We start from the raw sequence: 27,188 nt of genomic DNA, 5'->3' as shown, positions 1-27,188 counted from the left end.
CGTGGTTTTCATTCGTCAACAAAAGTCTACTATTTAAAAAGTGTGCAGAGTTCTTCCTTTAGTCATCTAAAGACATGTTTAAACCCTGTCTATGCTCAGGAGTGGAAAATGTGATACTTGATCTTGAGTCGAAATTTCAGATACCTATCGATTGGTATGTGGGTTACAAATATTGTTTAAATGCTTCCAGCCAATCTGCAATTGAAGAAGAAAAAAATATTGACAGCTGTATGGAGAGGCCATAATTAAACCTATCACTTTGTATACTAGCTGGAGAAGTTAGTTTTTCAAAAGGACAGCTGGGGATATGGTACAGTAGATAAGAGTACTTGCTCTGCAAGCATGAAGACCTAAGTGTAACCCCCACCCTCCACCCCCACACAAAACTAGGCATGGTTGTGCATGCCCCTGAAACCTCAGGACTCTTGGGAATGGAGACAAGACAGCCTTCTTCTATCTTCCATGAGAGATTAAAGTGGAAGGGATTAAAGTGGAAGACCATAGAATAGGCCACCTGATACTTCCTCGAGTCTCTGTGTGTGGCAGGGAAGGACAGTACAGAGGTTTCTCCATCTTGTATTCTTGCTGAAGTCATTTTAGGTTTAACTAGAATTTTATCTCCTTGATGGGAAGCCCTGTGGAAAATTACCCACTTGTATTCTAGGAACCCAAGTCAAGATGCCCCAGATACCTTAACTTCTGTTAAACTGCTTGCTTAGGTAAACCGTCCCCCAACCCCCAGGCCCGGCAGTTGCTGAGCAAGATAACAGGAGTTGGTTCACGCCTTTAAAAGTCCTTTGATCTAAATGTTTGGGGCTATACTTGGGTCCTAAATACCTGAGTGTAGTCCCAGCCAGCTTGAATAAAGACTTTCAATTGGCTATGGACTTTGTCTAAGTGGTTTTCTCTGGTAGGCTCCCTGTTTCATGTGTACATGAATATCTGTACATGCACATACAACATACAGGTGCACCATACACAAATAAATAAATGCAAATAAAATTTTAAAGTTAATATCAAAGTGGTATATGCCAGGTTTGTTGACATATGGAAGCAAAGGCACAGTGAAAGGCACTCTGTGGGTAGAAAAGTTTATTCCAGCTACCAAGGCTATCTCTCAGGAAACAGACTGACCCCAGACTCACTGAGGGAGAGAGTTAGTATCTGTGCTGGTTTTGAATGGGAATATCCCCCATAGGCTCATATATTTGAATGCTTGGTTTTCAGTTGATGGACTGTTCAAAAGAATTAAAAGGGGTGGCCTTGTTAGAGTAGGTGTGTCACTGGGGATGACAAGCTGGGCTTAGTCTGTCTTTGTCTGTCTGTCTCCCCTCCTCCCTCCCCCACCCCTCTCTCTGTCTGCAGATCAGGATGTTTCTCTCAGCTACTTCTCTAGTACCATGCCTTCTAGCATCCCTCCACACTCCCTGCCATGATGACAATGGACTAACTCTCTGAAACTATAAGCAACCCTCAGTTAAATGCTTTTCTTTATAAAAGTTGCCTTGGTCATGGAGTCTCTTCACAATAATAAAACATTAAGACAGGATCTAACAGCATAAACCTGTAATTTCCCACTCAGAAGGTAGAATTAGAAGAATCAGGGGGATCAGAGATATTGTGAATTGAAGGAAATCCTGAGCCACATGAGACTGTCTCAAACTAATTAATTAATTAAAAAGCAGGGACAAAAGGAAATAAAACTAGACAACTAATCAACTCACGCAGGCTTTTCCACCCATACCTGATAGTTTTGCTGTTGGTTCTTTCCAGACTCACTTCCCCATTTGATGAACAACAGAAACAATAGTATTTGCTCTGATTACAGTCAAAGTGCTTAGTAACTCTTCAGTTTGAAGCAAATCTTTATACATATCCCACTTGGTCCTCAGCAGTATGAAGACGGGGAAAATAACTGTTACCATGCATGTTTCTTTAAAAATGGTCACTGAACACTTACTTGCAAGTAAAGATACATGGACAAAAGGGTTTATTGCGTGACTCACCAGGTCACACTACAGCTTCCATGACAAGATTTTTTTCTCTTTTTTCTCTTAAATGTTATCTGGAGGCAGGGAAGCTGAAGTGCAGTGGGTGGGTACACAGCAGGGATGGGAAATGAATGAGGTAGAGATGCATGATGGGAAAGACACAAAGAATTTATGTATAAAGGAAGTTTTAAAAAAGGGTCACTGAAATTGTCACTCTTGGTCATCTTCACCCCACTGATTAACAAGGAAACAGAAGAGGGAATACAGTCTTGTGAGGGTAGTTCCAGGCTGTTTCCATTGTCTTGCCACTGCCTAATCCATCACACTAAATCATTTGATAATCCGGTGGTATCATGAAAACTCAAAGGGAGAAGACAAACCTCATGGAGATTATCCTTATTATTATTTTCAGCACTGTTCTAATGCCATAATTGACAGCTCTGCAGATCAGGAAGCCAAACGGAATAGCTTACACCATCTACCTGTTAGAAACGTTGGGAAGTGTAACTGAATATTTTCCATCTATCAAGCTCAAGAGCTCCTAGCAGATTTTTAAAGCGCACCCACACAGCTTGCAGAAAGGGCCATGGGCAGGAATTCCTCTGTAGGAAGTGCAGCCCAAGGCAGCAGACTCCACTGGCTTCGCTGCTTTCTCATTTTCCACAGTCCCTACATACCACTCAGCAGCATCCCACGGGACCTTCCCTCCTTCAGAGGCTTGGAAAACATCCGCAGAGCAGCAGAAGGGACTGCGAGATACTAAACACACATTGTTGTCTGAAGGTTATGATGTGTGTGTCCTGAGACTGCTGGGGACAGACAAGGAGGATAAAGAACAATGGACACCCACAGCAAGCAGAATTCTAGTGGGAACACAGAGGACTTAATCTATCCTAGCAGATTCTTCACAAAATGCTGAGCGGATGTCCCCTCTGGGAAGTAGTGGAACACTAGGCTGGAGAGCTTGGGATCTTTAGAAGTTTATTTAAAGTTCTATAGTTTGAGCTTATAGGCTAGAAATCCTGTCAGACCATCGCCTTGAAGGATGAAAGCAAGCAAGGGAGCCAGGCTGCTGAGAAATGATGCTAAGAAAATGAGGAGCAAGCCACCTCTGCCAAGTTGTGGAAGGATACGAGGTCAGACGCATTACTGAAATGGAAGGAGAAATGTTCAATAAAAAGGATGATAGGCATTTTAGAAACAGGTCTTGTAGAAGGACCTAAAACAAATAAGAAAAGTCACACTTCTCTTTAAGAAACTTAAAGTTTCCCCAACAAGCACAGAAGCCATTAACAAAGCATTGCCAGAAAAGACATGGCTTCTTTTAATTCTGCTTTTTACTCATTAGACAGCAGGGACATAAGAGGACAAGCCAGAACCACAAGAGCCACGCTGACCCTGCCAAGTTCCTCCTCTGTTAGGAAGAGAATTAAAACTGAGAACACAGGAGAAGCTAATGGAAACCCCTTGTTCTCAACAGAAGCAATAGACATTTGCCCAAGCAGCACTATACAGCCCATGGACTGGGTCTGGGGTGCTTAGTTTTAATCATACACTTAATAGAACCCCTAATAACCCAAGAAGAGGGTCTCAATGAGCAACTGTCTTGATTAGGAGTGCGTGGGATTGTCTTGACTGCTTTCTGTCGATATGAGAAGACTCAGCCTGAGAGTGAGTGGCATCTTTTCCCTACACTGTGAAAGACAGCTGGCTGACCCCATCACCTGCATGGAGCTATTCTCTCTGCTCTTGGATGCAATGTAAATAGCTGCCTTGAGTCTCTTCCTGGACTTCCTTGCAATGATGGACTGTAACCTCCCTCTCTTTACTTGATTTCTATCAGGGCATTTTATGACACCAGAAATGAAGTCAGGACAGAGTCTGGCACCATTGATAGGTCTGCTTAAAGGGCAGTGTTTAATATTACAAACAAACCCTTCTATGCATTAATCTTGTGCATCTCACAGCAAAGGCACATACTTATGTGTGTCTACCCTTAATTCAGTCATTGGAACACAGCTTACGGACTGCAGTTGTCAGGGTCCAGAGCATTCATATTCACCAAACAATTTCAAACCCTGCTAAAAATGGATACTTCCAACCCCAGGCCTCATACCTGCTAAGGCAGTCTCCAGAAAGTAAGTCTTGGAGTATTCTTTATAACCACTGGTGATCATTAGCCATATTATGACTGAAAATGGTATGTTTAGGGGGGTTCTTACTTCTGTAGCATACTCCAAATTATATTCTAGGGACTACAAACATCCTATCTAAATAACCATCTATTTCTCTTGCAACTAGAGAACTTTATTCTAATAAAGTACCCTCCTGAGCAAAACATAATCTTTACCCTCACTGGGGCAGTAACACCTTGTTTCCCAGGGCTTGAGGATAATATTCTCATGAGTTTGGCAGCTACAAACCCAATGACAGTCAAATCTCTGTGGGAAGCCTGGAAATCATCACACATACCCTGGAGATCTGCCATGATGAGGCAGATCCACAAAAGTAGCAGATTTCCTGGAAAACTGTAAGATACCTTGAGAAATCCCACAGTGCAGCATTAGGGTACAGAACATATGATTTGTTGTATATAATTAAATTTAGGGAGTCTGCTGAGGATGCCTTTCTGTATGCTGTGAATGTGTTGCTCTGATTGATTGATAAATAAAAGCTGATTGTCCAGTAGTCAGGCAGGAAGTATAGTATAGGCAGGATAAGGAGAGAGGAGAATTCTGGGAAGTGGAAGGCTGAATGAGGAGATGCTGCCAGCCACTGCCACTATGAGAAGTAAGATATAAAGATACCGGTTACCCATGAGCCATGTGGCAAGGTATAGATTTATAGAAATGGATTAGTTTAAGATATAAGAACCAGATAGTAAGAAGTCTGCCACGGCCATACACAGTTTATAAGTAATATAAGTCTCTGTGTGTTTACTTGGGTCTGAGTGGCTGCAGGAGCTGGGTGGGAAACACAGGAAAACTCCAGCTACAGGAGTCTATTGCACCATTTCTTTGGTTTGAATCTATAAAAGGACTGATAATGTTTATTTGCCCAGATTCATTCCTTTCCATAAATGCCATCAATCATTATGAGTTGAAATTACATATATGTGTACTGATTAACATGTGTATTCAGCAAATAAAACTGAACATCACCCGGGCGTTGGTGGCTCATGCCTTTAATCCCAGCACTCGGGAGGCAAAGCCAGGTGGATCTCTGTGAGTTCGAGGCCAGCCTGGGCTACCAAGTGAGTTCCAGGAAAGGCGCAAAGCTACACAGAGAAACCCTGTCTCAAAAAACAAAAACAAAAACAACAACAACAAAAAAAACCTGAACATCACTGTGTCTGGTTATTTGATGGGTACTAGCCAACACTGGAAAGCTCTGTCTCTTCCCCCAGGAAGCTCACAGATGAGCAAAGGCATAGCCTTGTGAGCAGTGCAATTCCTTTAGTGCTAACAGTCACAGACAAAAGCAATTTTGGACTGTGTCAGGGGAATGGTCAGTTGTGCCTGGGGAACCAACAATGTTAGAAAGAAGCTGAAATAGACTGAGGAGGAATCCTGGCAGGCAGAATAATGCATGGGGAGTCTACATGTCACACACTGTGTAGAGTGATTTGCATAGATACTCATTAATATGCTCTGAGGTGAAGAATATTATTATGATTGTAAACAAGAACAACTTGCAGTCAGATATGTCCCAGGACTTTTTCTGGGTCATATGCACCATGAATGGCTGAGGTGAATGGTCCACATGGGACTCCAGACCCTGCAAAGTAGACAATTTACTCTATACTATCAAAGGCTGAAGGATTCCACAGAGAAGAGCTCAAAGACACATGAGACTCCACCATAACCAGGAATGGAAGACAGGTACATGATCCATGGGGAGGTAAGGGTGGAATTCTGGGTTTAGTCTTGGTTCTACAAAACGCAGAAGAACTGCTCTCAACAATTTGCTCTATAAAAGGAAATTCTCATATTTGTAGGTGGTCATTAGACAACACCACTGTATAACCAGAACAAACCATCATAACCAGTCCACATGGGTCATAGGGTGCATATCTTTGAATTCATCTGCTTTACTCAAATCTATTTCTAACCCCCAAATCAATCATTCAGGTCCTCTGCAGTCATTTGTGGACACATTTCCTGCTGAACAGCGAGTTTCCAGTGTCCAAGTCCTGGGCCAATACCACACCCTGCCTTATTTAGGCTTTTATGCTAAAAACAAGTGCACTTATTTCAATCTATTCAGCTGTATGTATTTACATATGCTTTTCTTTGGAGATCAAACTCATTTACATTTCCTCTAAGCATAGTGTTCAAGATCTATCCACTGTTCTTCAGAACAAAGGGTCTGTGATTTGCTTGATAGAAAAAACACATGTATTAGACAAGCTGTGTTCAGACATGAGCTATAGTGCTGTTAGCTGTGAGTTCAAGGTTAAACAACTAATGGAGTATCATCTTTAAAGTATCTTTATGAAATACACATAAAGGTTATAAGTTGATGAGCTGACAACAGTGTTAAAGCTGAATGTCTGTATTCCTCTACAGACAATAGCTCAATTTTTGCTAATTCAGAGTCACTTTATTGAGTTACCACAAACAAGAACAGGATGCAGTTAGACATCTAGACATCAAGTGAAATGGCAACTTTAACCATATAGTACATACACGAGTGTAACAGTTTCATTAATAATTTAATCTATCATTTAAAACTCTGAAGTCTGGACTAAAAATTTAAAAGAGCTCTAAGCAGTAAGCAAAGTACAAATCCCAGATTAAAACCATTTATTGACTTGCTGAGGATAATTAGGACAAATACTTAAGTAACTTGTTACTTTATTAATTTCTGATTTTTTTTAAATGTCTATTTTTTGACAGTACTGGAGATAAACCAAGGGCTTTCCACCTGCTAGGCCAGTTTGTTGTTGAGCTGTTATTATAATTTTTAATTTTAAATGAAAATAAAAAGTAATGGACCTCCTCATGATATTTTTTCTCCCATCATCATTCTGTGTTTCCACTCATTCCCCTTCAGTGTTTTCCCTCATGCCCCTGGCCTGTTCTTTCCCACTGATCCCCCTCCTCTTAAACAGTTCTCTCTTCTGCCTTCATGTCACATGTATTCTATTACTCTATTTACCCTTCTCTTAACAGCTTTCCTTCCTCTCTCATGGACCCTATCTAACTTTACAATACCCCCCAACACACACACAAACACACACATACACATACACACAACAAATGAAAACGTAAATCTGGATTCTGCATATGAGCCATCAATATATTGGATACTTGTTCAGAAACCATGCTTAATGTCTTCTTATACATAGTCACTATTTTAATTTGTATGACAATCCTATAAGAAAGGTATTATTGTTGCTGTTCCATGGTGGGAGAAATAGATACAGTAACAGCTCAACTATTCAGGATTATGCACCTAATTGAGGGATGGAGCCTTGATATATAACCAGGACTGACCCCAAAATATAGCAGACTTTAAAAAGTCCTCCTCATATCATAGCTGCAGTAACTCACTAAAGTAACTTTTATTTTGCATATATAATTACAGTGTTCAAGATCATGAGAATTCTGCAAGTGGAAAACTAATGTGTAAAAATCCAGTCTTTGCAAAGAACAAAGAAACCCAACATATCTCAGCTATCCCATTGTCCCAGACCTTGATAACATAAAACCTAATAGCTGACTACTGAAGACATTTTAAGATGATCTTTTTAAGAATCCATTGAGATAACAGCCAAGACACTCCACAAACAGACATGACATACTGGGATTAATTTGTGTGAATGACATATCTCAACAGCACAGCAATGACATTCTTATAAATAATTTAAATCAATGACCAAAGTTCTAAAGCTGCACACATGCTCAGGAGAAAGAAAGCCTCTAAATATTGAGTGGCAAACATATTTGAACTCCTCTTGTCAAATTGCTGGTCAAATAGTTATAGAATCAAAACATAAGACATTTTATCTGTGCCACTAATGCCACTGAAGTCAAGAAAATCAGAAGTTCCAAAAGGCACAAGACAAGTAAGGTCAGCTGACTAAGTCCCACAGGGTGACATACACTGAATCATTTTCATATTCTTGCATTGATTGCATTTTTGTGTTTACTGATATGATTTTGTCAAAATCTTGCACTTTGCCTTGTGATTCAAGTTGTATTGGCTCTAGAAGTCAAATGCATTTTCCCCCCAAATTTGCAGCATCCAGATGCCTGACCTATTGATCCAGCACAAAACTTTCTCTGGAAATTTTTTTGTGAGATGAACCTCAAGGACCATGCCAGCTTCCTAGAACCCTGGGCTGCTACATAATTATCTTAAAGACCTTATAGATACCCAAATCTCCAACCTCCAGCCTTCTTGTGAGACCTGTTGGACTTAAAACAGTGCCAGAAAGCTTAACTTCATGTGATTTTCCATGATGAAACTTCCTTCAAACAATGGATTACAAATGTTTATTTCTTCCAAATTGTCCCTAAGCTTTGTTATAGACAAAATTACTAAGAAATTTCTATAAAATACTGAATATTACTTTTGAAAATTACAGAAGCCAAAATCCTGAACATAAAATTCAAATTGTGACCTCTATACTACTTAAACTGATTGAGAATTCAAAACTCAGGTGATGAGGAGGTGGCAGTGACTGGATTGCTGCTACAGGGTGACACACACAGAGGGGATCTGTGTCTCCATGTCATATGTCAGACCGTAAAGTCCCTGATGGTGAGCAGTGTGGGATCTGGTGAGGCCAATCATTAGTGAACCACTATGGAAATCAATGTGGAGGTCCCTGAAAAACTAGAAACAGATCTACCACATGATCCAGCTATACAGTCTTGGACATTATACATAAAGGACTCAATTTCCTACTCATCAGTGTTCATTGCTGCTATATTACAAAGCCAGAAAATGGAAACAGCCTAGAAACCCATAAGGGAATAATGAAGATATGATACATTTATACAATGAAGTATTATTCAGCTGTTAAGAAATATGAAGTTATAAATTTTGAAGGTAACTAGATAGAGCTAGAAACAATCATTTTAAGTGAGGTAACCTAGACCCAGAAAGACCAATGTCACATGTTTTCTCTCATTTATGGATGCTGGCTGTGAATCTTTGGATATGCATGTTTCATTTAGAATATCCATAAAGATCAGTAAGTTAATCAGGGGATATGACAGGGGTGGGAAGTTCAAGAGAGAGGAGATAGAATGCAGTGTCAAACCCTTAAAGAGGAATAATGGAACAAGGAAGGTTAATTTGGAGTACACAATGGGGAAGAGGATAAGGGTAGAGGAGGGAATTGGGTATGGAAAACTAACACTAAAGACCTTTCAAAAAGTCATATGGAAACCTATTACTATAGAGGCTTTTGTACATACACATGTATGTGTGTGCATAATGCCATTATTATATAACAGAGTGACGATGTCCCTATCAGATAGCACAGAATAGCATATAAAAATCCCATTGTCAGGAATGGAGTTGCTGGCCAGTGAGGTCTCATAACTCCCCAAACATTATTGGTTCTTGCCAATGTTTTTGGTTACCTTCCAGAACTTTAGTGTAAGACCCTTCTAAAGATGCCGGGTGGTGGTGGTGCGCGCCTTTAATCCCAGCACTCGGGAGGCAGAGGCAGGTGGATCTCTGTGAGTTCGAGGCCAGCCTGGTCTACAGAGTGATTTCCAGGAAAGGCGCAAAGCTACACAGGAAAACCCTGTCTCGAAAAACCAAAAAAAAAAAAAAAAAAAAAAAAAGATGCCACATACTCAAATCACAGAACAGGTACCTGAAGCTGTTACTGATCTAAAAGCTTCATCCTAACTGGCTACCTTCCATAGTATTGGAAGGTTCTATGCACTGTAGCAGAAGAAAAAAGTTATCTTGGTCCGCTTGTGAACTCTACAAGCTATACCAACAGCTGGAGTAGCAAGACATGCTCACTAGTGTAATAGTGACATAAGCATCATGGAAGTAACCAACCACTTTTTGATGATTGGATGTAAGTCCTGATCCACAAGATGAAACCCATACCTGGATTTCATTACCAGCCAAGAAACACATGTCCAGACAGGATGTAGGCACTAGCAGAGAAGCTAGTACTATAATTTTGCTAAATGGACATATTAAACTGATTCTTCATGACATATTGTTATACCCATAGATCAATGAATCTCTCAACTCTCTCCAGAAAATCTTCTCTTTTCAGTACATGGAAATTAACCCAGAGACCACAACTAGTAACAGTGCAGAGAGAGAATGCAGAATGCTCATCCCTGAATAGGACATCTACACCACACCCCTCCCTGACAAGCCTCAGGCATAAGTATAGAAGAGGGGACAGAAAGAGTGTAAGAGGCAGAGGCAGTGGATGACTCTAGGGAAACAGTGTATTCTGGACACGACTGAGCAGTTGCATGTCGAAACTCACCGTTGTTGTGACAGTGCACACAAGGCTTCTGTAAGATCAAGCCAACCAAATCCCAGAGTGGAGAGAGATGACAGGTGCAAACTCCCACCCCTAACAAAGAAGCTATCGGCATTTGATAGACAGCTGCTGAGAAAGATAGCGCCTGTTTTCTTTAAAAGTGTAGCCCCTGGTAAGATGACCATGCTCCAGTGCAAGACCCCACACCCAGGATTCTATGGACAGCACACACTGGATTTGTTTTTTTTTTTTTTAAAGAGGACACAAAGTTGGGTGGTTTGCGAAAGGAGAATGTCTGGAAGGAGTTGGGTGGTTTGGGAAGAAGATGGATCTGGGAGTAGTTGTTTGGGGAGGGAATGGATCTTGGGGAGCTGAGGGAAGGGATGAATATGATCAAAACACATTTTATAAAACTCTCAAAGAATAAAAATTTAAGGAAAATTCAAAATTCATTCAGGTTGATCAAAATATCCAGTATAATGTGAGTAAATGATCCTTTGTCTGCGATGACAAGCTTGGAAATGGCATTTCTGCATGAATTATCATCATCATTGCAGCCATGGTTACCAGATGCAGCAGTTCCATTTTCCTTAAAATTCAGTTTCTAACAATATTAACAGCTGTAAAATGTTCACGAACTTCTCCTTTGTTCTTTATCTTTCTCATGGCTTTGCTCACACATCACAGAATACGAAACTTTCTTTCATATTTATACATTCAGGTTTTATTAAAACTGTCATTTCCATAGAGTCTGATTTCTTTTTGTTGTCACTCCGTTTCTTTGGAGACTCTGAGCCTGTCAGTCCCGGGCTCATCTGAATGCTCAAGGTGCATTGTTTAACAGTGGCTTTGATTTAAATGGGAAATATTGTGTGTAAAAGGAATCATTGTACATGATTTCTAAAGCACCTGCCATTCACCATGTGACATGGAAGCTGCCCTCATCTTGTCCTTTTCTCCTCTTGTCCCCTCAATATCACCCATGCCCAGGGCCTGCTTCAGCTCATTGTCATGTCCATGCCTTTCCTACCCCATAGAACTTGTTCCTGCATCCCTCTGTCCTATAATCCTGTGCCTCCATATCATTGCCTGGAAGAAACATTTTCATAATTCATTTGCCAGTGACTCAGGACACTTCCCCAGAGAGCTTTCCTCAACTCTGCAAATTGGGTCAGGCTACCATGTTCTAGCCCCCAACAAAATTTCTACCAAGCCACCCTCCAAAGATGAGAGCTTGCTTTCCCTAGATAACTGCCGTGGGAAATGCAGACTCATTTATTGCTTCATGCTGTTCCTGCCCGGCTCTATTGATTTGCCTTGGGTTTGATGAAGCCCTGACACTATTGCACAACTGGAATGAGCCAGAGGAAGCTATAATATCATTATTAAATTTCAAAAAAAACCTTGCACTTCCTTTAGGCAACAGATAAATGATTGGAAAGTTGCTTGTAAATATTTATTTTCTTACAAGCCATAGCATCTTCAAACTCTGTTACTAATATCTACTATGTAAGAAATGACACAGACTATGTAATAAATCACTTTTCTATTCAATAAAGATTTTATGATGACTAAAGACTTACTCATTATAGACTATTAGAAAATATAAAAGCATATTTAAAAAGAAACAAATCATCTTATCACAGACAATATTCTAGCAATGTCTACCTAGTTTTCTGTCCTATGTATGTACACAAATAATACATTTTCCTTATATAGAGTATGCAATTTAGAATTCATTTTATTTTTTGGTGCAAGATTATATTCTGTGCTGGCCTCATGAACTCATGATCATCATGGTTCAGCCTCCCATAGCATATTTATTTTTAAACAGGGTTTGTCTATATAATGTCACCTATCCTGGAACTTGCTATGTAGACCAGGGCTAGCCCTGGCCCACTGAATGCTACAATTAAAGTGAGTGCCATCAGACCTAGCCTAAAATCTCACATTTTATTTACCATTTCAGTATATTTTTATATTATAAAATATTTCCAAAATATGATAGTTAGGGCAGTGGTGGTGTATGCCTTTAATCCCAGCACTTGAGAGGCAGAGCCAGGCAAATCTCTACAGAGTGAGATCCAGGACAGGCACCAAAGCTACACAGACAAACCCTGTCTTGAAAAACCAAAAAAAAAAAGATAGTTAAATTATATTCCTACTTAATTTCTACCTAATTATATAATTTCTTTAGCTAAGTCTTCATTACAAAACTCTTACATTCTGGTGTTTTGATTATTATAAGTGTGAGGAATGTGGTAATCCACATACACTCCCAGTTGTACTAAGACCAAATGTTTTGTCTTACCCACTAGGTGTAAATGTTTCACTAAGTGGATTTATAAATCCAAAAAATACAAAGCTGATGTTATATTATATCAAAAATCAAGTGGTACATCCTAGTGCAAGTCTTTGAGTCTAAACACTCATTGATTCTCTTCACCAAAATTTATTAAACAAAAAAGCTGTCTGGACTCCAGGCTCCGGGTGCTGACCCTGAGGAAATACTCCCAGATTTCACCAGATGATTCTGGTCTCTTCTTAATTTCTCAGCTCCAGCTGACCAGCATCAATTTCCCCAGGAAAGTAAAGTTTTGAATGCAGTGGTGCTGGTCTCTTGTTAATCACAGGTGACTCCCCAGCCCCATCTGATCAGAAACCACAGGTTCTTAATACAAAATAGCACACAGACGGCCTCACCGGACCCTTTGAGTGACCTTTAAACGTCCCCCTGAAACAGTACAAGGCCAACCTCCTTCGTCCGCACTGCTTTCAGCACTGTCTTCCAAGTGCCCACGACAGTTCATTAAGCTCTGAGCACTTAATGGCTTTTCCAGCCAACACAGTCATCCCAAAACATGCTCAGCTCTGCTACGGCAATACTCCAGGATGCTGGATCCAAGCTCTTTCCTAATTTGCTTTCTATCACTGTGACAATCACCATAACCAAAAGCAAGTTGTAAAGGAAAGGATTTATTCCAACTTACAGTTAGAGTCCGTCATGAAGAGAGGTCAGGGGCAGGAACCTGGAGGCAGGAACTGAAGGAGAGATCTCGGAGGAATCCTGCTTACTGGCTTGCTCTCCATGGCTTGTTCTGCCTGCTTTTTTTTTTCTTCTTCTTTTTTTCCGGGACAAGGTTACTCTGTGTAACAGCTCTGGCTGTCTTGGAACTCACTTTGTAAACCATACTGGACTTGAACTCATAGAGACCCATCTGCCTCTGCCTGCAGAGTTCTGGGATTAAAGGCGTGCACCACCAGGCCCAGCCGCTCTGCCTGCTTTCTTATACCACCCAGAATTACCTGCCCAGGGATGATAGAATCCTTAGTGGGCTGGGCCTTTCCACATCAATCATTAATCAAGAAAATGCCCTGCACACTTGCCTACAGGCCATCTGATGGAGACATTTTCTCAGTTGAGGTTCTTTTTCCCAGATAACCCTGGCCTGGATGAAACTGACAAAGCACTAACCAGGACCCTAGTTGATAAACATAACAGACTATACTACTGGTTTATGTATTGGCCATTCTATAATATTCACTGTTATTTTAGACTTAGAAAAGTAAAGGTAACTCTGAAGATCCTTCAAGAACTATACCAAACATCCATGTTATCCCAGAAGACATCCCACCACCTCCAGGTTACCACACCTTTACACTTTCAGAAAGAAAAGACACCGAGGTAGAAGGCAGTGATGTTGACAGTTGTTGGACCTGGGCTACACTGAGATGCTTGCATATTAGTTCTTAACCAAAAGGTTTTGAAAATAAAATAATGGAAAGTTAAAAATTATAAGTAGAAAGCCTGGCATGTTGCTACATGCCTATAACCCCAATGTTTGAGTGCCTGAGCCAGGAAGATGCTGCAAAGTGCATACCAGGCTACCCAGGACTACAGAGTGAGACTCTGTCTCTTAAAAATTACAAGCAGTAAAATTTTACAAAATAAAGAAAAATGCATTGTATACTTGTACACTGTGGTTGTATTTTAAGCTGATATTAACAGACAAAAATAGTTTGTAAGAATACTACAGCTATTTTTTAATAATAATAATATTTTCACTCTAGCCTAAGTGGAGAGTATTTTAAAGTGTACAGCCAGGAACAGTTATATCCTGCCTTCTCAGTCCCTCACCACCAACTCAATGAGTCACCTAGAACAACTCCTCACTAAATAAGCTCCATTCCCAGCAGGCACCCTAGGCAGATGTGTGAGTGTGTCTTACCTTTTATTCCTGCAACTGTGTCCTTCCTTTCCTATGCTTATGCATCTACTATTTACTACATGATGTCATTTCCTTCAGCTTCACTTGTAGAGCAGACTTATGAGTCTTTAGCCTAGGAGTGATCTAGGTATAAAGTAGGCTATCCCATCTAAGTGTAACCACACAGTGATTAAATTGCCTCAGAATGTATCCCTGCTATGAAGTAATTCATGGCTGGTCTAGAGTCAGAAGAAAATTGTGTACTCATAAATAAACAGCATAAGAGAAATAGTATCGGAGATTAGAAGGAATAAAATAAAGGCGGGATTGATCATGCATACTGGTATAGCTGGGAAACATGGAATTTCCTGTCCAAATCACTGAGTTAGTCGTCTGGGTACATCGCTTCTACAGGTCCAAGCTTGGATAATTTCTCACATTCCAAGTTACTTTTTTCTGATAGAAAATGTAGATAGCCCTCATTTCACAGGTTTCATTTAAGGATTAAATTCGATAAACTCCCTCATCGTTACTTAGAATGTGACACATCCTCATCCTCTTCTACAAGCATCCAGGGCACAGTCATTAGCCAATAGCCATCATCAAATAGAAACAAGTATAAGAAATAAAGGATGACCAAGGTTTAGGATATAAACAATCATAGGCCAAGAAGGAGGAAAGCACTAGTGGGGAAAAGGGTCAGGTAGAGAAATTGAAGATCTGAAAAACACTGATGTTTAGAAACGGAAATGGTGGGAAGAGCAGGGTGATACAGGCAAAGCTCCAAGGTAAGTTAGACACTCATCCACAGAGAGTGTTAGAAATTTTCTTCAAGCTATTGCACAACAGCCTAGGGCAATCTTGATGAGAAAGCAAGCACCTCCCAGCATCCTCAACATGACAAGCTCCAAGCCCCATGGAGGCCATATTCATCAGCATCTCAAGAATGGAGCAGGTACACATAAAACATTAAAAACGTGATTTCATTCAACACAAAGTCCAGAGAGGCTGGTAAAATGGCTCAGCAGGTAAAAGCTTGCTATGCAGGCCTGATGTCCTCAGCTCCATTCCAGAACCCAGGATGGAAGGAGAGAACTCACTGGTTGGGGGGTATGGGGGAAGTTGTCTTCTCACCTACACATACACATACACACACAAATAATAATAATAATAATAATAATAATAATAATAATAATAATAATAATAATTTTTAAACATTTTAAAAGAAGTTCATAAGTAGATATGATTGGTTTGTAGCTCTTTGATGTTGCTGCTTTTCAACCTTTCAGAAAGCCATCTTCTTTATGCCAGAATGTTTTCCATCCACCTAGTCACAAAATGCCTATAGACACAGCTCCAAATGGTTTTCATATTCCTCTCCCTTACTCTACCCTCTCAGAGTACCCCCCCGCCCCGAATCCTACTTACCAATTGCTTCACCAGTAGTCCCACATCCACTATGAGAGTGATCACCAGTCCATAGTGTTGTTCTATGCTTAGTTCAGTTGTGACCTCTCCCATGGAGCCAAGTACATAGAAAGAGGGACAAAACCTGAGTTCTCTTGACATCTAAGAGTTTGACTCTGGGTGTTGGAGACCCCACTGGAAACGTGGCACAGGTTTCAAGGGGGTGTGAAGGCACCTGAACATTGATCCCATCCCTTTCTCAAGGTAATGGTTGCTCATGTTGCTCATCTTTAAGACAAGACTCATTATTACACTGAAGATAAAACTACATCCAAGCTCTAGTGTGAATATGGTGTTTTCCCTCAGAACCTGATGGTAGAATTTAATCCCCACTAAAAGGTATTAAGAGGGTAGAAATTTAACTTGACTGTAGTGTTTAGAAATGAGGCCATAGAATGGAGATTAGGCATCAATGTATTATAGAAGTTTCAACAACTGAATATGGAGAATACATAAAAAGGAGAGGGACCAGAACCAATGCACACCTACACACATTCCCTGCTTCTGCTCAGGGACTCAGGCAACAAGACCAGTCACCTGATACAACTTGACATTGTGTCAGAACCATGAATCAAAAGAAACTTCTAGAAAATAGGCAGCCTACAGGGTTGTATCATTAGCCAAAGAAAATTAACTAAAGTAACTCCCAAGTGTGTGTGCTGTTACAATCGGTAAAGATAAGGTATGCACAAATGCTTTGTAAACTGCTACATGAGAGGTGCAGGTGTGACTTCTGTTGAGTGACAACCAGGCATCTGCTTTCAGCTTCTGCCATCTGCAGACTCGAGAAGATTCACAAGCCAGGAAAAGTGCTACATGACACCGTCATTACAACTACAACTCGCCGGAAAGTTGGCAGATAAAGCACCGTTATTGATCACATACACTAAACAGTAAATTGGGTGGCCTGGAGCTTTTAAAAGCATACTGTACTACCTTGAAGCTTGACAATGAAGATTGTTTATAGCCTATCTGACAGTAGAAGCTACTTTAAATATTCTGCCAAAGACAGAAAAGTCATGACTGAATGCCAGCAGGAAAATAATTTGTCAAAATCTCAACAGGAACAATTTTCAATGTATTAAAACTCTGAGTATTATATGCTTGAGTTACCCTCAGAATAAAAATTCCATGCATGAATAAACAGATAAACGCAAGGGAGACAGGCCAGAGGGTTGTACAGCCCATTCTCTCCTGGAAGTCTAAGACTGGCAAGAAGGTGACCATTACCTCTGTTTCCTGATGAATCAATCCAGCAACTTGGCAGTGACATCAGAGAAAACAATCAACAGCCGGAAGAATGATGTAACCATCCGACGGGTCTGTGAGTTGTAAAACCATCTGTCCTTGTGCCCGGGCATCATTGATTTCTATGTCAAACTGCCATAGCCTTGGGGAAATTGCTTTGTGAATTATTAATATTCTGGATGAGGCATGAGAAACTTTGAGGTCAGAATGGGTGTGTAATGACTGAGGGTCAGACTGCCAGTGTGTAGGGATGAATATAACTTGGGTGTCATTGTGATCCTAGGACCTTTGTTCCATCCTAAGGATAATGAGAAGATGTGGAAAAGGCCCAGAGGACTATACCAAACTGGTCATTCTGCTGGTCATCTATATGCTTCAAACTCCCCCTGACTCTTCTCCCTCTAAATAGTCATGTATGGTTTCCCATTTAAATATCAGAACATGTGAGTGACTTACCTTATCACCTTTCTCACCCAGTCATTATGTCTCTTCTACAATGGCTCTCCTCTCCTGAATCCACTTTTATGATGCTAGTACTCTGGAGATGCTGCAATAAAGAAGATAATTGTCACTGCTTAGCTAGATATTATTGGTGTCATGTGTATGGTAGAAAGAGGATGAGAGGCAAAAAAAGGAGTGGATATGTTGAAAATGAGTGCAAGATGCAATATAAATAAATCAATAAATAAATAAACAGACAAATAAATAAATGAATGAAACTAGTAATGTCCATTGGCTGAACAATACTTTAGGGTTCCTGAGAAGTTTGAAGCTTAAGCTGTGAGGAAGACCCAGAGAGGTGTGATGGTTAGCGGTGCTTATTGAGACACATTAATAGATTTGTATTTTAAAATGTGGTGAGTGGTGAGATATAAGTATGTTTAAATGTTTAGCTGAAATGATGTGGGAAAGATAATACCCAAGGTTCAAAGGATCATTGGTAAGAAGTGCTCCCATCGGAAGGATGGATGGAAAAGGGGGAGCAGAGCAAAGAAAACACAGGATTAGACAGGAACAAGACACATGCAGCAAAAGAGTTCATGCTCCAAACCATATGCCAACCAGAATAAAGTCTGCATGCTCTAGTAATGCAATCCGCATCCATTCCTTCTCTGTTCCTTGTGGTGGGTCTGAGAGAGCAGAGGACTGCTACCCATGTTTTACACTTGAGATAATCAGACCATGTGGTAATTATTTTAGCCCAGAAGAACCAGACCCTGTAGTCTCGTGGCTCCATTTCTAGGGTCCTATTCTTTCTATAACATCTACTTAACAGAGTATTGACATCTATGCCACCAAGTAATTCAGTAACTTCCAGATTCTGAGCATGCCCATTAAAACAATTACTTTTTTATTCTAATTCAGAATCCTCTTAATATATATGTAAACAAAAGAGGTATGTCTACCTTAGGATTCTCTGATACATTTTGTTCAGTTTTAATTCACTTAAATGGAAATGAGACTAAAGAATTCCCCTTGTGAGATTGTTGGGCCAATGAACTTAGATGATGGAGAAGTGAACAAATGTCTACTCATGCCAAGATGGGGCATTGAAAACAGACCAAAAAAATTGTTCTACTCAACTCTAGTTCTGTGAACCAATGATCATGGTTTACTCAAGTCAACTGTATCACCAAAAAGTCCACCTGGTATGTGTGATGACATTCCCTGAGTTCCCTGTACCACTTTTAGGCAGACACCTCTTCCATTTGGAGACTCTCTTCTCTCTAGTCAGTTTTTGGGGGTTTTGGGTTTTTTTATTTTTGGTTTGTTGTTGTTGTTGTTGTTGTTGTTTTTGGTTTTTCAAGACATGGTTTCTCCATGCAGTTTTGATTCTTATCCTGGATCCCACTCTGTAGACCAGGCTGGCCTTGAACTCACAGAGATCTGCCTGACTCTGCCTCCCAAGTACTGGAATTAAAGGCATGCCACCACCTCCCAACTCTCTAGTCAGTTTTCCTACATTTACAATGTAGTAAACATTGATTTTGTTTCACAACATTGGGGAGGGGACTTGTTAATCTTCTAAGTTTCAGGAGCTTCCTGGGCCTTGTAAGTTTTGTCTATTTCCTGGGCCTTGTAAGAACCACTCCCCTCTTCTTCCAATCAGAACAAGAAGCTACACAAAAGAGTTGATTCCCTTTAGTTTCCGCAGAGCCACAATAATATCTTAATATGCAGGAAATTGCAAGTGCTCTAATAATGAGAAAAGCTATTAGATTCTATTAATACAGGAAGCCCAGATAATTTTTATGAAAAGTGAAAAGCTTCCATGTTGACAGATGATAGCCGAGGAATTTTAACATATATCATAAGGGTACACATTTTCATGATGAAATTCTGCTATTTTGTTATTTCTAATTCTTCACCTATAGCTTTCCAATAAGTTAGTTGGTATGGTCACATGTTCCATGGGAATAAAAGTTCTTCTTGGGATCTGGACATTGAGAATTAAGCCTATATTTTGAATAACAGTGTCAGAGTTCAAGAGGTATTCAGAAAAGATAACCAAAATCGACTGGATTTTACAGTGGGAAACCCTTTAAAGCAGACCTCAGAGGACTTAAGAGTATAATTCAGCATATTGTTTTCAAGGAGATCTCCCTGACAGCAGAGCAATCCTTAGGGGGAAAAAAAGCCTTGGCTTTTCTCCGAAATGAGAAACATATGAGACAAGAAGAGACTCCAGAAAACACGGAGACATGTTGGGAAAGTCTGGCATAAATTAACCACAACCTTACTTGTTCTTTCAGCTTTACTTTCCTGGGAGTCACTTAGATAATCAGGCAATGGCTGAGTCCCCTATTTGCTGCCACTTTTCGATAATGGTGAAACCTCAGGAAGCCAGGAACCTGAAATTGAATCATTTGACTAACTTCAATAAGTAGTTAGCTCCCCTCCTGACAATCCAAGAAATGAATGCATCAACCTGAAGACAAAGCCGGTGAACCTCTGTATTATTTTGTTTTTTTTAAATCCCCTTTGATCAGAAGTTTCCACCTGTGTTCTCATCCTAGCTCACTAACTGACCTATGACTCCCAGAATGCAATACTTTTCCTCTTGCTATCTCAAGTTCCCAGTCCATAAAGTCAGAGGACCAGGCCAGATGGCCAGAGGATTTTACTCCAGCTAGGACTGTAGAGCCCTACACATTTCTCCTTAAATACTTTTGACCTCTTCTTTCCAAAGCCTTGACTTACTCAGGGTCTGTAGATTTGAAACTGACAGTTCCTGCTAAGGATATGATGTTCTTGTCCATTCATTAAGGATGGTGTACTCTGTTGATTGCCAGAGGGGATAGTGGTTGGGCTTACTTTCTCTGAGAAAGGTTGTTTTTAATAAAAATGTTCTTAATCATGAGGTCATCCAAATGTCAAAACAAACCCAGGGTTTTTAATAATCTCTCTCAAGGCTCTTCAACTCACCAGCTTCTTCATCAAGTTGAGCCATATTGACACACTTTGTCTTTGAAACCCTTTCTGATACCTTTCATGCCTATCTGGATATCAACTTCTTCCTAACCATGAGTAGTGCTTATTTTCCCATTTGAATTCTTCTCAGGAGTCACTTTATCTAATTCACTTGGCAGACACATCCTCTAAGTCACAAGTCTCTACCGAGTATAATACAGTGTAGTCCAGTGAGGACGACACTGAATGCTATAGCCTGAACATCTGTCAGTGATAACTTTTACATGGGCAAGCATCATAAAATAGACAAACATATGCATATGTAATAAAAACACCTTTGTCAGGTGAAAATTAAAGAAAAATTGGAAGATTGGGTAACAGAATGAAAGATGTTCTTGGATTTATTAAGCCTTTGTTTTACAAAGGGTATAACTCAAATGATACTGAAAAGACAAAGGTTTCTGTGACAATGTGGATGAACTGGAAATGACAGTATATTAAGTGAAATAAGTCAGGCATAGAAAGACTAATACCATGTGATCTCATGTTTATGCAAAAGTAGAGCATATAATGGAGGGCACCAGGCTAGGTGGAGAGGATTGAGGACATGCTATTTAGAGGATCCAAAACTTTAGCTGGACAGGAAAAGTAAGCTCAATTTCTGTTAAAGAATTACTTACTAATAATATACTATGTGCCTGAAATTTTCCAGGAAAGTATATTTCAAATGTTATTACAACAAAAATAATTATGGGAGAAAATACATGCATTAAATAGCCCAAGTTAATTGTCATGTGGTATAAGCATATTTCAATATGTTGTATCTGATAAATGTATACAACTTTTGCAAATCAAAAGTATAAAGGTAAATTAAAGGATTAAGAAAAAGTAAGAAATGCAAACAATAAATTCACATAATCTGGTAGAGACTTAGGACTCTACCAAGGACAAATATGTGTGTATAGCTATATATGAATCTGTATAAGCATATATACATAACATGTTATATACAGTAGTGTATATATCGTGCATACACACTTGTATGTCCACATGTATTTGAGTTTGTTATACCAAGGACAGAATAGTTTTGCCCCTGGCTTCCTTATATGGAACTTTATTAAAACAGGAAGTGTGGCTCCCGGAGACAGGCAGAGAAAGAATGTGTCTTTGAAAAGAAGCAAGACTGGAAGGGGAAGTTCTTTGGGAAAGAGACGAGGAGGGAGCACTTGAGATGCTCTGGAAAACCTGAACACCATAGTTCTGTGGCCCACCAGTAGGTATTGACTTTGCCACATCCCTGAAGCCTAAGCGTGGTGGAAACAACAGTTTCTACAGAGAAAAGCCCCTGTGGCCCAGGGCAGAAAGAATCCAGAGGGGCATGCCAGCACTAAACATCTAAACTGTGGGTATTCCAGTGAGTGAGGAAACTGAGAACTTAAACCTTCCTGCCAGTAGAAGAGCTAGAGAGACTTGGAATAAAGTAAACAACTCCAATGCCTGGATTTAGAGACACTGATGTTTCACTGCTGCTGTGTAATATGTGTGATATTGAAATGTTTATACTGTCCAGGGTGGAAATGCTAAAATTAGTTGTTTTTCAGAGAGAACACAGGGATGCAAGACAGGGATATATTTTATAGCTGATGTATCAACAGAAGGACTTTTGATCAAACTTGGAGTAAATAGATATTATTATTTATATGGTGCATTGCAAGATTGTTAAGAAAGCAGCAGCAACAAAGCCAAGTGAGAAAGTCTCTGTCACCATGCCTAAGATTTTCCTTTAGTACTACACAACTCACAATAGCACTGTCTTGAGAGAACGTTCACCTTGGACAGCCAGCCAAGAGGGGAAAAAAGCATTTGTCAGTGATGTATGGCCGAAGGGCTGCCAGTGTGCCTGTGATTGCCAAGAACACAAGCCTGCTGCCTCCAGCTCCCCCTGGTTCCCCTAGTGCTTTGTGTGAGTCACAGTAAAGAGTCACCTGGGGTTAGGGAGGGTCAATTCAGTGTGTTCCTGGGTCATGCAGACATGGCTCATCACTTGGGTTCAGCTTTCTCAGCATTGGGATCTTAGGCTTTTCCAAGGCCGTGGGAGAAATCAGCCTCAAACATATATGGGCTCTTTCTATGCTCCAGAGGTCAAAAAATGGGAGCAAGATGAATTTTGTCTAGTAAATAAGAGCTGGTAGCATCCGTTTCCAGAAAATGAAGGTCCAATGAAGTGCAGACCACTTTTCTCATTCAATGGAAGCATGTTCCAGACAAGGCGATGGGTGGCGTGAGAAGCTCTGTCTAGCCGCCACGCTGCATGGACCTCCCTGCCATATGAGTTGAGAAGCTACATGCTTTGAAGCCCTGAACCTCAACTTCCTCATCTATAAAACAGGACGAATGATCATGACCATCAAGATTACTTCCAGATCAGTCAGCATAATTTTAAGTTTATATCATTGTATAAATATAGTCACCTTATTCTTTTAAGACCAACAGTGAAAAAAAAAAAGAGGTTGAAATTGTCTTATGATAAAATGGATCCATTCATCTCTGAAATGATGTATTCCCTCCATCTTGTTTTCTAAGATTCCTTCTCATTCCCTTTTATATTTTTCCCCTTTCTTTATTCTGACCCCTCTAACACCAAACACACATCAGCCCTGGGGTCATGCGGAACCCCTGTGAAGGAAAGCTTAAAATACTTATTTTGACAGGAAATAATGAAAGTGCTATGCTTTCTCTTTGATAGAATACCTGTATTGCAAGTGATTGATGTTCTCTGTTTTTCTAAATTTTTTTGAAAATATTATAATACAATTATATCATTTCCCCCTCTATTTCCTCCCTCCAAACCCTCCCATATACCTTCTCCTTGATCTCTTTCAAATTCATGGCCTCTTTTCTCATCAATCGCTATAACATTCATATATGTATATACATATGTATTTTTAAATACAGCCTGCCCAGTCTGTGTAATGTCACTTGTATTATGTTTTCAGGGCTGACCACTGTGTATTGGATAGTTAGTTGATGTTCTCTTCCCTGAGTGAAACTATTTCCCCTGCTCTCATCACTTCTAAGTTACCTGTAGTTCTTTCTGTAGGGTTGAGGGCTTACGGTCCTTCCCTGGGCCACTTTGGCATGTCTGTTGCTGACCAGCTTTAGCCATTCTAATTAATTTTTTTTCTTTTTATAATAGAGCAAAAAAAAACCAGAAGTAACAAATTTTAACCTTTAAGAAATTCAGAAATCATTTCTAAACAAATAAAAAACCAGCAACCTTGGTAGCAGGTGGGTAATAAATATTTTAAACCTCAGTAGAGATGAAGATGACCAGACATGATTCAAGGTAATGGATTGAGGAAAATCAATATGGACAAAGGTTGACTCAGGGTGTGAATTGTGAATTTCCTGAAGATTTGTTGCCTTAAAAAATAATATTTACATTTAATATAAGTCTTATTTTCTCCAGTAAACTTAATAATCTTAAGAAAACATTTTTGCAATTTTTTTATTTAATTAACAAAACTTTTTATCTTTTTGCATAGAACTTTGATCTTAATTTTGATGGAGCCAAAAACATGCAGAATCCTCTTGAGTTTGATAGAAATTTTCATTTCTCTCTGACAGAGCTTCTAACAATGCACGGAGAACATTCTTTCCTTTACTCTCCATGGTGTCTGTTTTCCATGCACCTCTCCTGAGCTGAGCAAGATGTCTATGCAAAATAGAGCTGAACAAACACAGGCCAGCCTACCTGAGCAAGACAGAGAGCTAGGAAAGGCATCTCTTTTTAGGACAAGGTGAACTATCTTTGGAGGCAGTTACATGTAGCTTAGAATCCATCTCCTACACTGCCTATGTGCACTTAGTGTTATGGTTGTGTATTGAAAGCTTGGCCACTGGATGATGGATCCAATTACTGACTAGATCATGAAGCCTCTGACCTAGACAATGGACCCAATCTTTGATGGCTTCATAAGATGATGGAATTGTTGGGAAGTGGAGACTAACTGGGGAAAATAGGTGATGGGAATGTACCCTATACCCTGGCCCCCATATCTACCTGCCTTTCCCCTCTTCATCCTGTACACCATGAGGGGAGCCACTGTCCTCTACCATGTGCTCCCTAAGGTGATGTTCCACTTACCCATGCAGGGATCAAAAAGTCACAGATCCAAGTCTCTAAGGACCAAAACTTCTCAAAGAGTGAACTAAAGTCAGTCTTTCCTCAGCTTACATTGATTTTCCTGGGCATTTTGTCAGAGGGATAACAAAGTTGTGATGAGTAATATCAACTCTCTGAAGCATAGACAACCATTTCCTTTGATGGACAACACTTCCTTTTTCAAGGTGCTTCAAGGATCATAAATTCTGTGAGCAATGGGTCTGACACAATATATGGAGGCATGAATTGAAGTCGTTGTTCCCTAGCTACTCAGTTCTGAGTTCATTTGCTTTCATCACCACCTCCAGCCACTGACCAAGGCTGGGGCTGCCTTTTGAAGGCATTTTTAGCCTTACTCTATTTACTATTGGGAGAGACATAGGAGCAGCCAGAAAGCAATTTTGCAAAGCGGGTTCTTACATTTATGTGGCTTCCAAAGTTGAACCTCTGGTTGCCCAGCTTATAAAACATGTGCCTTTACCCATTGGGCCATCTCACGAGGCCTGAAGGGATACCTTCAGTTGACAGACATAGCAAACATACAAGGAACTTTTAGCTATGTATAGTTTAAAGAACAGTTGGATTCTTACCAGTCTTCTAACTTCCCTTTGACTGAAGCCCAGATTACTCCACTGAATCACTGCCTCCCTGTCATTTCTGGCCCCTGTCCTTGTCCATCCACCTCTTCCTTTCCACACCACCGCTTCTCCCACATACAACACTTTCTTAGAAGGATTTCCCTGGACATCCAGCTCACCATTGCTGGGCCCAAGAGTTACTTCAGTTATCATTGACCCCTGACAGTCTGGATACTCTTGCCACCACTGTCCCCTAGCCTCCACGGGCTCTGAACTTCTACTTCCTTCTCAGCCTCACACAAACTGTCAATCAACCAAGTACAGTAAAAGGCTCTGGGTTTAGAAAACCCAGATTTGAATCTTCTCTATCCCCTTTATTTACTTTGTTTAGGTTAAACCTTTAAATGCTGCCTTTCTGTCCATAAAATAACAACAAAGTGATAATATTTATTATCATCTCTCTTGTTCTGCATACCTGTGCTGAGGATCAGATAAATGTACAGGAAATCTGGAAATCAGTAAAGTATGCTAAGAAGTCTACCCCATCATTAATTGTCCCTATGGAAAGAACCTACTAAAAGAGTTTATAGTGACTGCCTTGTGCTACAAGATCATTTAGTAGAGAGACATGCACAATTCTAAAGAAAGCCGTTCCAGTATTATCAAGATTCTGGACAGGATGCTTTTGAATGGTGTTTCTCTATTCTCCTTGTTCCTTTGTTATCAGCACATATACTGTGGCCACTATTTCTCTTGCTTCCACAAAAAATCTAATTTTATGTAGCAGTAATAACTACAGAAAAAGTCCACCTCTCTGGCTCATATGTAGAATGAGCTGGTGCTTGCTTGCTCCTGCAAAGCAAATCATAGAGCTCTGATGCCTGCCAGTTTGAAAACATAAAATAATGAAGTTAGTTTTAACACTCACCCAAGAGGTGGGACCTGAAGCCCTTAAGTTGGTTCCAGCCATCTGTTAAAGTGGGCACAGAAGTCCCCAACTGCATCCCACGGGCCAGCAATAACATCAAGGATATTCCTCTTCAGTGTTGGAAACCTGGAAGAGAGCAATTCACAAATCAATAGATGGGGGAAAGCAGATGTGCCCTGTCAAGTCAGGCAATGTATATAGAGAGAGGAGGAGGTTTAGCATATGTGCAGGTAGGAAATGTCCCCAAATGGTTGTATATCCTCAATCCTGCCAAAGTTCAGGTTCTGTTTCATAGATTTGCCAATGTCTTATCTTTGGCTTGAAGCTTAACATTTTATAACCAACACCCGCCCGCTTCACACACACACACACACACACACACACACACACACACACACACATACCTGATTTAGGGTAGTTTTTGTGTCTTTATTTTGAAGTCCTCAAGGATAGGTTTTTCTTTTTGCCACCATTTAACTATTCCAGTTTTCAGTGGGTCTTTGGCTAGAAAATCAAATATAATTGCCTAAGACACATTGATAATTACCTAAGACACCTAGGCTTGCCAAACATGGTAGTGGCCCTCCTGTATACCTACTGGATCATGCAGCCATCATGCTGCCCAGATGCTGAGACAAAGGAGGCCTGAGTGACCAACTGACCACCAGAATTAGGGGCTAGGTAGGAACTTGACATGTAGCCAGAATGGAGGGAGC

At 40.2% G+C, this 27,188-nt stretch overlaps 1 long non-coding RNA gene across 2 annotated transcripts; it reads right to left on the bottom strand.

Moving 5' to 3' along the window:
- Positions 1-16,621: 16,621 nt before the first annotated feature.
- On the bottom strand, positions 16,622-26,595 carry LOC131919905 (uncharacterized). Of its 2 annotated transcripts, none has more exons than XR_009381457.1 (3): positions 26,473-26,595; positions 20,132-20,261; positions 16,622-17,937 (listed from the first exon to the last, which is right to left on the bottom strand). It is a non-coding gene; the product is annotated as an uncharacterized LOC131919905 (long non-coding RNA). The 2 variants fall into 2 exon arrangements; XR_009381456.1 differs by having other exon boundaries at positions 20,132-20,242.
- Positions 26,596-27,188: the final 593 nt, after the last annotated feature.

The sequence above is a fragment of the Peromyscus eremicus genome, chromosome 9 (assembly GCF_949786415.1).
Source record: "Peromyscus eremicus chromosome 9, PerEre_H2_v1, whole genome shotgun sequence".
NCBI lineage: Eukaryota > Metazoa > Chordata > Mammalia > Rodentia > Cricetidae > Peromyscus > Peromyscus eremicus.
The sequence above is the reverse complement of the archived record's forward strand: the minus strand, read 5'-3'. Positions and strand labels throughout refer to the sequence as shown.